General features: G+C 34.4%; 1 protein-coding gene across 3 annotated transcripts in view; it reads right to left on the reverse strand.

Moving 5' to 3' along the window:
* The window catches only part of LOC106875131 (serine-rich adhesin for platelets), a 99,834-nt gene extending 85,503 nt beyond the window's left edge, over window positions 1-14,331 (reverse strand). For 2 of the 3 annotated variants that reach the window (XM_014923119.2, XM_014923116.2), the window contains exon 1: window positions 14,242-14,331. The gene's annotated coding sequence lies outside the window, so the exon portion shown is untranslated. The remainder of the gene's footprint in view (window positions 1-14,241) is intronic. The other variant, XM_014923118.2, reaches the window with a different exon arrangement.
* Between the last annotated feature and the right edge of the window lie 268 nt (window positions 14,332-14,599).

The following is a 14,599-nucleotide window of genomic DNA, read 5'->3' on the forward strand; positions in this document are numbered from 1 at the left end:
TTACCTTTCTTATAGGGCCTCTGAGACAAAAGAGAAGCAAAGAAGTTATCATCTGACTCGAAACTTGGCTTGAATGTTTGCAACAAAATGGATTACACTAAAGGCAGATGGTGGTGTTTAAAGAGAGAATGGATTGGTCCTACTATCCTAGAACAGAAACAGTGCCTCTGACAGATTTCCACAACATTTGCATCTACCAAATTTTACATGGCTTTGGTCAACCTGAGGATAATTATGATGTTCTACACAGTTGGATCAAACTAGGAGCTGCAAAGTGAACTACCAACCACACACTTGTGCCTGTGTCCATGTTGTCCATAATAGAAATCAACATGTTTATTTCCAACAGCTAATGAGCACCTAAGATTAAAGTGCTTTGCCTAGAAACAGAATACTTGCAGTAGACTTGAAGTCATGATCCATGAACAGGTGGGTTAATATTTTATCCACTCATCTGCATTGCTTCTGCATTACATTAAGAACCAAAATTAATTTAGGGACAGCCTATTTGTTCACAAGAAGTCCTAAAAATTGTGAACAAAAATCATTAAAGAAGATTTACAAAGGATGGGATAACATGGGGTAAATAAATGGTTAAGAAAGGACAAGCTGATAAGTCCTAAAAGCAAAATAAAAGCTAAACAAACATTTATTATATTTTAGTATATATAGTATGTATTCATACAGTATATAGCATTTTCTGAAGGTTTGATGAAGAATTTGACAGAACCAGTATCTTCAAACAATTGAAAACAAATCTCTTATAACTTGCTAATACAAAGAAGTACCTAACATAGAACATATACAATTACACAAGCAAATGAAAGCTACAAGTTTAGGAACAAAAAGTACATGAAATTTGATGTTTTAAGGGTGGTTGTTTTTTTAACAATAGGTATGGAGTATGTGCAATAGTAAAATAGTTTCTGTATAATCCAGATTCACTTGTCTTCATGATATATCAAAAATGTGAAGGTTTCTTGTTACAGACTGTATACACTAAGATTCTGATAATTCCAAATTTTCCTACTGCTAACTTATAAACTAATATTCTTCACAGAAAACTAATATACCTAGATACTGACATAAAATGGAATGTTCAACAGATTTTCAACAGAAAACATTTTGTAAACAGGAATGAAACAAGTGTATCCAAATTAAAAGGAAGTTCAACCAAACAGCCTGTTTAGAATATGCTTTATAGAAAAGACAATCCACTGTATTTGATATCCTACTCTAAGTACTATTTTTCCATACATATTTGAATGTCTGCAATGAATTACTATTAATACAAATATAATTTGTAAGACTTTTAACTTCATCTTTAAAAATAAAACTTCCTTTTTTAATATCAGTACTTCATTTCAATTGAGTTGATCTCCCATCATCATCAAATATCTTATTCCTGGAAGTGTGTGTTCGCAACATAGTGGATAAGAGCATTATTACTCATAGTGTACATGAGGTGGTATGAAAAGGTTCCCAGACTAGTTATGTTTAACAAAAAATAATTTAGTTACCTAAGTTTTAACATCATCTTCATAATAGTCACCCTGCAGAGCAATACACTGGTCCCAGCGTTCCTACCACTTTTGAAATCCTGCCTCAAAGTCATTTTCCATAAATGAGTCACAAACCTTCTGTGATTCACTCTGGATCTCGACAAGTGTTAAAACAGCAACATCTGAGCTGCATTTTCATCTTGGGGAGGAGATGGAAGTCCACAGGTGCAAAATCTGGCAAACAGGGCAGGTGTAGAAGCAATACCATGTTGTTTTTGGTGAGAAATACATGAGTGAAAAGAGCTTGGTGAAGAACCCAATACTTCGCACTCCACAGATCCGGTCACTTACGCCAAATATCCTCCCTCAAACACTTCCAATATGTCACAGTAGAACTCTCGATTGATGGTCTGGCCCTGGTGGACAAATTCTCGATGACAATACTACATTTCAGGGGGATGACACTTTTGTCAGGTCTTCCAGACCGCTCATCGTCTTCTCGCTTTTGAAGGGCCTATGCCATTGAAACATTACATAAGACCCATTGCCTTGTCGCCATAAGCTTGCAAAAGCATGCTCAATGTCTCTGTAGAAGATTCCCCAAGTTTAACACACAATTTCATGTTGGCTCTTTGTTCCTGTCCATGACAAAATCACACACTACAACATACACAAAAACACAAATTTCACAACTTGCAAAGTAAACACAGCAATGTCACTCAGCACACTGTCTCATGAAGGTCACTGCTAGCTCTCACTGTGTTACAGAGCTAGTCTGGGAACTTTTTGGTACAACCTCATATTAGAAATAAAGATTCCTACTTCAAACCCGATTCAGAGAACGAACTGATTTAAACAGAGTAGATGTAAATGTGAATATGTGAATATTAAAAGAGATTACATGTTCAAAAAATTATAATCATACATAAACCAAGAGTTAAACCTCTTGGGACACCTGGGCTGATTGATCAGCCCAAGTGATATAAGCTGAAAGGACTTTGAAGTCAATCCATCAACCCAATGAAATAAATGGTTGGTTTTGAAATGTAATAGACAGTCAGAGATCATCTTTCAGTAGATGTATTTCCTGTTGTGCAATATTGACAAAGTTGCCATTTTTGCCCCAAAGCATTTAGTGAGTTTCTGTTCATTTTTACCTATAAGTACCCACTGCAAAGATGAGCAATTCTGATGAAAGTTATGAGGCAAGTAGTGAGTTTGATACAAATGATTCTGGTGAGTTTGAAAAAGGCACAGATGAGAATATTGAAGAATCTGTGAAAAGTGAAACAATGTGAAGAAGAGAGTTATTCTGGACCGATGCCGTGGTTCAGTATCCGTGATACTGAACTGGATTCATGATGATCCCTACTAGTTTGAGTCCACTGGACCAAAAAACATGCCACCAAAAGAAAGTGCTCCTGTTGCAGATTTCCTGCTGTTTTTGACAGACTCATTGACAAAACTTTTCTTGACAAAGACAAACTGTTATGCAAGACAGTTTCTGGCCAAAACCAGACTGAAACTTACATCAATCACCAGGAAATGGACCCCAACATCAGGTGCAGAGATAAAGGCACTCATTACTGCAATTCTCAATGTGGGGCTACTGAGAAAACCAACCATCAAACCCTATTGGTCTCATTTGACATCACAAACTACACCCTGATTCAACCAGCTGATGACCAGATGCAGGTTTGAACTTGTGTTGAAATTTTTTCACATGGTGGATAATAGGAATAAACCAGGTCCTCAAGACGTGAACTATGATCTTTGTACAGAGTTTTCTCCAATCATTGACCATGCAAATAGGATGTTTCGTCACCACTATTCACAACAGAGAAGTATGTGTTGAAGAAAATTTGACAGGGACAAAGAACAGAACTCAGCTGATGGAGTATTTGCCCAACAAGCATCACCACAAATGGGACATCAAGTTGTGAATGTTGAGTGACTGTTTCAGCTTATCTACTGGGCTTTGTCTACAGAGGTAAGCAAGACAGAAAATGAAACAGGTCTGTCCCATCATGTTGTTACGGAGCTGCTGAGGTTTGGGAACTATCTTGACAAAGGATATCCTGTTTTTGTGGACAGTTTTTTACCAGAATGCCCTTAGTCCATGAACTGACTGGAAACAGCAACCACATCACGAGAACAGTTCAGAAAAACAGAAAGGAGCTTTCAAAAGACCTAAAAGTACAGCTAAAACCAGGCGAGAGTCTTAACTTCAGAGTGGAACAAATCTTGGTCACAACATTCCACGAGAAGTCCCCCCCCCAAAAAAAAAATGCTGTGCTGTTGCACTCTACCAAGGAGAAAGTTGAGAGTCAGCAGGTGGAAGTGAGAAGACGAGGCCAAACCTGTGGATTTGCAGTACATGCTGGCAACCTCTTTTCTGTGCTTGCATACAAGTACATGGGAGGGGTAGACCATGTCGACATGTTGCTGTATAGCTATCTAGACAAGAGAAGGACACTAAAATACTGGAAAAAAATAACTTTCAACATTCTCTCCAGAATACTGAACTCATATATACTTTACAAGGAACACACATCAGACTGACATGTCATACCTTGATACAGGTTTTGTGTTTTAGTTGTTATGGCCTTGATCAAGGATTACATGGACCCTCTGAGGAGACTAGAGGCATGGTCACCATCCCTCAAGACAAAGAAAAAGATTGTTGTGTCTGTAGTGACATGAGAATGCCTGGGGGATGAAAAAGGTCCAGGACCATGTGTCAGAAGTGTAAAAAAGGCCTTCGTGGACCATGTTTCTCCAAACACAAGTGCTAGCTGTCATACAGTTAAATATTTTTGCATAAAAACTTTGTGTGATTTAGTATAGCTTTAGTTTTACTTATGTGTGTGTGTGTGTGTTTGTTTTTTCACAAATATTTATGCTTATTATTTTATTTATAATAAAGCATTAAGCAAGGTTTATCAGTATATATCACCTATGTTCATAAGTCTATGAGAACTCCCAGGTAGATACTTGACCTGTTCATGTAACAGCAACATTTCCCTCTACAAATTACCATATGGTTTATGTTCTCTAAACCACAGAGCATCATACTTATGCTAAAAGTAGGGCTTCTACAGTCAATCAATTGACTACCTCTATAGTTCTGCTTCAACAAATTACTTTTCACAACATTAATTTAACTTATATAATTTCTTTCAGTTGACAATTATTGACAAATAATCAAATATGATAACTAAGAAAGGAACAAGACCACAAACTAAGGAGGGGGGATACAGTTGATTAGATCAAGCTCAGTACTTGGCTCTTACTCGTTTATAAACCCTAGAAAGACAATTAGTAAAATATAAATCATGAAAAGAGCCTTTTATTAATTTATAAAACTGATAAAAGATAAATATCAATATTATGATTAACAAAGGTCAGAACATGATTAAAAGTGCTCCAGCATTGACCATATCATCATTGTTTAACATCCATCTTTCATGCATGTATGGGTAGGATAGTTGACAGGAGTTGACCAAGTAGAAAAACTACCCTAGGCTACAGTGTCTGTTTTGGCAGGGATTTTACAGCTGGATGCCCTTCTTAACACCAACCACTCCACAGAGTGGACTTTGGTATATCAGGATCCATATGGTCTGAGGTGTTTTTTATTTAAGATAGGTGAGATTTGAAGGAGATTTGGTTATTTCTACTTGGTTGAGTATCCACGCAGAATCTCTATTGGCTTGCAATATTAGATTACTTTATTAAATACAGGGCTAGAAATTTATAGAAGGAAATGAAACTGATGTTTGTCTTTTGCACAAGCAGCAGCAGCTTAAGTAGCTTCAACTAGGAATAGAAAATGGTTTTTAGACCCTTTTCTAGAGGCTTGCTTCTTGCTCTAGATTGTTCTCCCATTGAATAACAGATAAAAAATATATATATATCACAGTTAATCACACAAATATAACAAAGAATCACACAAATAAGTAAAATTGGTTATATGTGCAAGAACAAGAAATTCAGTTATGAATGCGGACAATATATTGGACATTATAATTTTCTGGGTGATTAACTTCATCTATAGTGTGTATATTTGTAGCATCTACACTAGACTTTGATAAATCTGATCCATAATCATAAATAAGGTATGTTCTTGGATTTGAAGAATCCAAAGGCTACATTCAAACTAGAAACCTTTTTTAACTGAACTATGGATATGGATATATATATATATGTATATATATATATATATATATCAAACCAAATTCGACGACTGGCACCCATGCCAACCTTTCCTTCATTGGACACTAAACTCTGCTTGCGAAGACCTGTTGGGGCAAGTGAAATCGAAATTGTAATTGAACCAAATTCGATGACTGGCACCCATGCCTGTGGAGCGCTAACAGCACCGTGCAAGTGACACATAAATAGCACCATTTGAGCATGATCATTATCAGCGTCGCCTTACTGGCACGTGAAAAAACATTTGAGTGAGGTCATTGCCAGTGCCGTGGGACTAGCTCCTGTGCAGGTGGCACGTAAAAAACAGCATTTGAGCGTAGCCATTGCCAGTATCGCCTGATTTCCCCTCGTGCCGGTAGCATGTAAAAGCACCCACTACACTCACGGAGTGGTTGGCGTTAGGAAGGGCATCCAGCTGTAGAAACTCTGCTAGACGAGATTGGAGCCTGGTGCAGCCATCTGGTTCGCCAGTCCTCAGTCAAATCATCCAACCCATGCTAGCATGGAAAGCAGACATTAAACGATGATGATGATGATATTATATATATATATATATATATATATATATATATATACACACACACACACACATAAGACCTTGCTTGGAAACAGGTAAAGGTTGGCGACAGGAAGGACATCCAACCATAAAAAATCTACCTCAACGAATTCTAACTACCACATACGCATATATATATATATATACACGCGCGCAAGTGTGTAAGCACGTGAGTGCATTTTGTTTTGACATCATACAATAGCTCTAAAAAAGCCAAGCCATTTATTTCTGATCTGTATAAACATGTTCACCATAAGGAAATATTACCTTGCTTGGAAATAGGTGAGCGTTGGCAAGAGGGAGGACATCAAGACATGCAATATCTGCCTCAATCAATTCTGTTTGACCCATGTAAGCAGGGAAAAGTGGATATTAAAACAAAATGAAAAATTTTGTTCTTTTCCTTTATCACACTGTCATTTGGAATATGTCTCATCCAAAAGTATACAATAAAAACAAAATTGCAAATACAGTAAATTTATTGTATCATTGATATTTTTTTTTTTTATCAGATGCCAGAGGGCCTTGTATGTCAATATCTAGGGAATTGAGACTTTTAGCAGTAACCTATAAAATAAAAGTATATTTCTTTAAAAAAAAATTAGCTAGCACTGCCAGAGAATGAGTTATATAATGTTGTATGCTATCAAGGAGAAAGGTGTTTAGTAATCATAATATTATACTGCAAACTGAAAATTATGAGAATCTTCAAAACTAATTTTAACCTTTCTTTAATATTGTTGGCTCTAGGACTACATTTTATTGAATCAACTAACTTTATAAGAAAACTACCAAGAAACAAGACAAATTAAATGTAAGAGAAACACTAGATATGCAACTCTGAGTTTGAAAACAAGTTGTTTATAAATTGTTGATGAAACTATAGAAATGAATAGATTTTCACACAAAACATTTTTCATACCAACTGCATAAAATTGGGTCTGAGAAAAATATGCAAGCTCTGGTTTAAAATCTCAGAAAACTGCAAATATGAACTTGGCACAAAGTTAACTCATTAAAAAAAAAGATGACATTGATATATCCTACCAAGTTATTTGGGGGTAAGGTAAATCAAAGGAATTGATTTCTTGCAAAACTGAACAAAAATTCAAGTATTAAGTTACAGCTAACATTGCTGTGTTCATAGAGAAAAACTTTTGGAAAATCAAGAGAATAGTTAAGGAAATTTGATAATATATAATTGCTACATTCGTGCCCTTCACAGTTGAAAAATATGCATAACTCTCTTTTACTGAACAGAAATATAGTTATGATACCTGCTTTTCAGCTACTATTGGAAGAAGTAACATGGTATGGTTTCAGGCCATGACCTAAATTGACAGCAGTTCCAACTTTAATATCACAACCATAGTACCTCATTACAGTAAAACAATCAGTCTCTCTTCATTCCTTAGCAACAATCAAAGTGCTAGTCAACACTACTTGTTCAGACTGAATAACATTTATTGAAGTTAAATGGATCTTAAGATTTACTGATCTCTTCTGACAAGACAAAAGTACCAAGAAGGCTTAAGCCTTACTTCAAATAGATCTGAAACATAAAGGAAGTGATACAATGTCAAAAAGAAACTGAAACTGGATTCTTATGTACCAGTTGCTTACCATTATTAATCAACAGTTCTGATCTAAGTTATCTTTTTCCTTTTACTAGGAACAAAGCAAAATTTGCAAGAGGGGAACATTGTTTATATAATCAATACATCTTTATACATTTTGAAAAGATGAGAAAGTAAAGTTGATCCAAGCAGAATCTAAATTCAGAACAGTTGAGTTCAGCACTGAATAGCATTAATATCTGCTATTTACTAACATGAATGCCACTATAGCCCTCCCTGTCAGTTCAGATTATAATATCAATCCTTGATTTAGTTTCACTCAATAAAAATAGGCTTTCTCAGGATGTGATATAGAAAGAAATATAAAAGATTTATGGGAATATGTTGAATAAAACTAAGATTATAGGTCTATGTGTGTATGTTATTGATAATCAATGAGAAAACTATTGAAGATGAGTTCAACCAAAATTCACAAAACCCAACAGAAATTACAAAATTTGAGTATGTTAGGTACAGAAACATTTGTCTGGAGCAAGTGCTGCTCTAAACATCAATGCAACTTATAGAACAGGACATAAATCCTATTATTTTCAAATGGCAATACATTGAAAAATGACAATCACAATAGAATAAACTGAATAATTTGAAGTAATAAAAATGTGAAACATTAAGTGATATCACCATATTTAGACAGATCTAGAACTTAGTGCTTTTACCATATATTAGCAGAGCAAAATGAACCTGCTTACTTTCAATCATTCTATTTATTTATTTATGTGTTTCAGCCAAGTGGCTGCGGTCATGTTCGTATTTTAATATCAATTTAAGAAGCAGGCAAAAATTATTTATTAAAACTCTAGAAAATGTTTAAACTTTCAACTTCAAATAAACTGAAACCTTTGAGTTATCTAAAGATTCATTCTCTGAGAAAACACATTAGTAACAAATTCTTTTATTCGTTTGTCATTTGACTGCGGCCATGCTGGAGCATTGCTTTTAGTCAAGCAAATCGACCCCAGGATTTATTCTTTGCAAGCCTAGTACTTGTTCTATCTGTCTCTTTTGCCGAACCGCTAAGTTACGGGGACATAAACAGACCAGCATCGGTTGTCAAGCGATGTTGGGTGGACAAACAGACACACAAACATATACATATATATATATATGTGTGTGTGTGTGTGTGTATATATATATATATATATATACGACGGGCTTCTTTCAGCTTCCATCTACCAAATCCACTCACAAGGCTTTGGTCGGCCTGAGGCTGTAGTAGAAGGCACTTACCCACTGTGCCACACAGTGGGACTGAACCCAGAACCATGTGGTTGGTAGCAAGCTACTTACCACACAGCTACTCCTGCGTTGTGGGTTTTTTTTTTTTTTAACAGGACATATTGGATTAGGATAACTTCAACATGATTGACCAATCTATTATTTTATTGATATGAAACTATTCACTTAGTCAAAGTGTAGAATCAACTTTTAAGGCTTCACAGAACATTTGCCCCATTGATTATTATTTTCTTTCTTTATTATGGGACAAGCCTACATTAACCTAGTTTGTGCATGAAATCAATCACTGTTGAGTTATCAGAGAAAGTACATGTAGAGTTCTGCTGAAGGACTTTTTTTAAAATACATATTTCATTTCATCTCATTACTAGAAATATTTTCTTCATAGTTTTTAATCAATTAATGCTGCTTCCTTCTTTTTAAGTAAAAGAACAAGGAAAATTGATTGTTAATTGTTGTGAATCAAAAATTACCTTGAGATTTCATTTTATGATCAAGAATGATATTTTTTTTAAACATCAATAAGCTGTTATGAAATTTCCAAGTGTTTGTTTTATTTATTTATTACAATAAAGTATACATTTTGGAAAAGTAAAAAAAAAAAACAAATCGCTGATTTAATTAGCTCTGCATCATTGTCAAGAGGTTAAACTTGCAACACATTTAAATCACCAACTTAAATATTACCGCTCAAATCCAATGAATTTTAAATAGAAAACATGATACTTGGCCAAACTGATCACAAGACCTCGCTGACTCAAATCAACTGGTTATTCCAACTTATTTTTCCTATTAAATATAGATTTCTAACACAAAGCACAAGGTCATAAACTCTGTGGAAGGATATAGGTAATTCAGCTGACCTGGCACTTAAATGAAGCATCAGAATGACAGAAGCAAAATTAACCTTCACATGATTTGAATTCAGAATGTTCATGTATTACTGAATTTGATATAACATGATTTTTACCTATAGACCAGTACAGATGTTTCTGTTCTCTTGTACTGCTCAAATTATAACTCAGACATCCTTTACTCTCCACTAAGGCTCAAACTACCCATTCCCGAATAAGCTATATTACTGCAACTTTTTTTTCTAGCAAAAGATTTTTTTTTACTACTTCACATATACTTTCTCATATCAATAAAACACGGTTTTGCATTGAAACTGTGTCAGACATCCAGCTACAAATCGAAGAAATAGAATTTTATATTTTAATTCATTGAGGCATCACAAATTTCCTCATTTCTTAGGTGGTGATTGAAGGAGACTAGATTCAGTATGGCTTTATTGTTGCTTTCTTCAGAATCATAGAAGGATGTGCATTCAGCATTGCAATCTGAGACATTTGTCAATTATACAGTACTATCAAAATTACCACCAAAGTTCTATGCACAGCTTTGTTGAATGAGCCTTGAAGAATTAAATGCATCAAAGATGCTGCAAAACTTAGGACATCCTTACTGTCATACTCATTTTTACATCTGCCCCTTCATTTCATGTTGACATGGGTTGGGTAGAACTTCTTGAAGTAGTGATTTATATAGTGGATGCTTATCATGCCTCTAACATGCAGAGATACAATGTACCTATTCTAAAAACTAAAACACAATACATACAAGGAAAAGACCAACCTTTATGCAAGTAGCATGATACTTTATGAAATTAGTCAATTATAAATGACAGAAATACTATTTCATTAAAATATATAATGGAAGCTGCAGTTATAATTCAATTGCAAAAACAAAAAATGTTTTATGTCCTACATTTTCCCTCTTAGTTACCTGGTACATATGTGGGTCAAACCTGGGTGATGTTTGTGAAATGGAGTCTATACATGGACTTCTTGTTAAAGTGAACTTTCCAACAAAGCTGAAAGTCCCAAATTTAAAACAATTGTTCATTTAACAAATATAACGTGGCATCTTCAAATATTTGAGACATTACAGTACACAACAAAATGAACTGGCTCTTCAACTAAAATTGAATAAAATTATACAACACACATATTTAACTCTTCTGATACCAATCGATCCATTTTAAAGTGATATTTAAACTTTTTATATAAAACTTTAATCTTTCAAATATCAACTTCAAGTCAATGAAGTTAGTTGCTTTGATAATATCCCCTAACATTATTTTCAAAATTATAGAAGTTCATATGCTATATATAAATTTCATTAGCCATTTAGTCACGAAAATGGTTAAAGGTACCTCAAATAGACAATTCAAACGTATTGTTTTTAGATATTGACTTTTGCTCACTGATTAATTAAAAGAATTCTATCATAATTTAGCCTACAGGATGAACATATAGAAGGTCCAGCATTGGCTGCTCAGTATTTAGGCAATATATGATGACCTACATGAAATACATTTCTTTCATATTATTAATACCAAACAATCTGAACATTTTGCAACAGTACATATACTAACTGACCAGTTATAATAAATGAGAGTTTGTTTTGTTTTTTTGTCTTTCCAAGTCTTAATTTTATTTTAATGGGAGAAGGGGAAAACCTATTAACTACTTGTAGAAACTGAAACAAAATGAGAAAAAGTCGTCGATAGAAATAGTCTAGAATAGTGAAATATATCCAATAAAAATTAATATACAACGATATTTATATAAAATGTTTCAAAATGTTGAATTTATTACAATCTAAGACTAAATTTATTTTCACTTGTAATCAATATTGACGGTTGAACAACCGGGTAACATTGTCAACATAAATGTTACTGTCTGTTGTTAAGCACCGAGTCAACCGTGATCGAGAAGACATGACCAACCGCATTCTACCCGTGACCAACCTGTCTATTTTGGATGCTACTTCTAGCAGATCGAGTGATCACAGAGAGGCTCTTTCATAAGCTCGACCAGAATGAGTGATATGCAACTTAGTTCAATGATAAATTACTAGCTACAAATATTATTTAACTTGTTTGGACCTACAAAATTTCCATGAATGGTTGGATACAGAAAAAGATAATCAGTATTACTAATTAAGATACAAATTGAAAACAATTAATTCAAGATCTGTTTTGAGAATCGAGATATCAAAGCTTTTTATAGATACAAATACCTAAAATTTAATGTACTCTAGTTTGAAAAACAAAATTATCACGGTAATTTATAATATATTATAAGTTTTTGTTGTTTTTTTTTAATATCTGTAATCATTAACCGAACCAACTTTTGTTAATGACTTCCATTTTATTATAAATTCAGTGGATTCATGAAAAAAAAAACTGTCATAAATATTTGGCTGAGAGAGAAACAAAGCAACAATAATAACAGGTTTAAGAACGAATCTGAAATTCAGGCTTTCAGATTGATTTGGAAAACATTTCAAATTATAACGTAAAGTAAATTATCTATTTTCATTAGCGGAAGTTGACAACTCTCAGAATTCAGCATTTGAATAGAAAAAAAAAATTACTTAAGATTTCATCGACTACAAAAGCTGCCAACCTGTCAAAACTCCTTTAGGGTACACAAGAATAGTGATGTTAACAAAGCAGAATTAGAGACATATTCCCAAAATGGAGGGATTATTAAACAGCAAACACAATCCACACTACGAAATATCTGGATTACCAACAAACAAATAAGCATCGAATAGGAAGATATAAGCAATAATAAACATTATCAACTAAACAGGAAGTGGTTAAATAGCAAAACCTTCCTAACTTGATTTTTTTTTTCAGCAACAACCCCGGGAAAAATTAATTTTTTGATTTTATTGAAAAGTAATACAATTTTTTTTAAAGTAAAAATATAAATGGAGACAGAATGATTTCAACTCCATGGCAGGCTGACTATCATCCATTTTAAGTTCGATCATTAAAAATAGAGTCGCTGTTAACTTTTGCATATATACACCCCCACACACATACTGAAAACAACCACTGCCGCCACTGTCTTATTAAATTTTAATATCATTAAAAAAAAAAAGCACTTTTAAAAGTAGAATCAGATTGGCCTGAGACCTGCCCCACCTTGCTTCTACTTACCTGACATGAGGTGGGTTTTAACAGTGTTTTTATTGATAATAGTCAGGAGGAGACAACAAGAGCCAAAAATCATGTCACACATGGACGTATAAACAAATGACTGGAGCTTGTATATAGGCTGACATTCAAACATATTGTTATATAAAAGAATTTGAGAAGAAAAATGAGCAACAGCTTCGAATGACATATGGACAAAAAATAGCAAACATAAACTATACTAAAACTCATGCAACCACATAGACACAGCAAAGATATAGTTCTCTTCTATTCCTTTACTGGCCAGTTCAACAAACTAGAACGCCTTGACTGATCTCACTAAACAATATTCTCTGCTCAAGATTAATGAGTTAAGAGGTGGAAACTGGAAACCCAAAGAAGAAAGAAAAATAACCAAACAAGCATTTCTACAAAAGGAGATACAAAGAATAGAGCGAAACACTCTTCCAATGGGTTGTGAAGTCCGTTTGTATGAAATAAGGCCAACATCTTAAATCTGGAATATTGAAAGGAGGCCGAAATTTCGGCACAGTCCTAAAGCTAACACCCTGCCACGCTCAGTGAGATTATCAACCAGTGCTGGTCATTGCATTTTAAAGGTAAGTTTTCAAACGGGCGTGTGAAGGCAGGGTTCGAGATAAACTTGAACGATTAAATCATTTCATATTTTATACTACCGTAAATACGAACGCAAAACTCCTCGAGAGTGGAGCCCATAAGGTCGCGACCAGAAACGAGGCGGAACCGCACAACCTCCAGTGAGTTCCGACTACTGTCAGCTTTGAAGGACAACACAGTATAGAAAAATGAAACAGCAGACACGCAATACACTTCGAACAATATCAAATAAAACTCTGAAAATAATGGGTAAAAAGTAGAATGAACTATTACGTTTTTTCAATCAGTATAGAAATTTAATTTATCTTTTTAAAATGCTCTTAATCCGAGGTTACCCCCCGACGCTGTTGCGAAACATTCAAAATACTACCATGATAAACTGTACAAAACGCTTTCGCATTACTTGTTTTGAATTCAGTAATCCAAGGAGAAGACCTTGTCACGAATAAATTTTAAAATAAATACCTTTAAAGGTGTTAAACCTTCCTACGAAGTCACTTGTATCACATACGCCATCGAACAATAACAACCGCCGCCATTTGCAATACTGCTACTGGGCATGCGTTAATTAGGTCAGGAATTCTGGGAACGAGGCCTGTTAGTGGCGCGATCCCAGGGTTAAACTTCTACCTTACCATCTCGTGTTCGAACCTCACTAACATTTCGAATTGTATTTTTTTTTTAAATCTCAAATGATGGCTTTATTTTGGAAAGGGTAAAAATACTAAACATTGTGACAATTTAGAAGACAATATCAATGCGTCTTACTCGTAAGTTGGTTAGCTCTCGATCAGGTAACTTACTGTTGATCATCATCTTAGTG

The sequence above is a fragment of the Octopus bimaculoides genome, chromosome 4, assembly GCF_001194135.2.
Source record: "Octopus bimaculoides isolate UCB-OBI-ISO-001 chromosome 4, ASM119413v2, whole genome shotgun sequence".
Classification (NCBI taxonomy): Eukaryota; Metazoa; Mollusca; class Cephalopoda; order Octopoda; family Octopodidae; genus Octopus; species Octopus bimaculoides.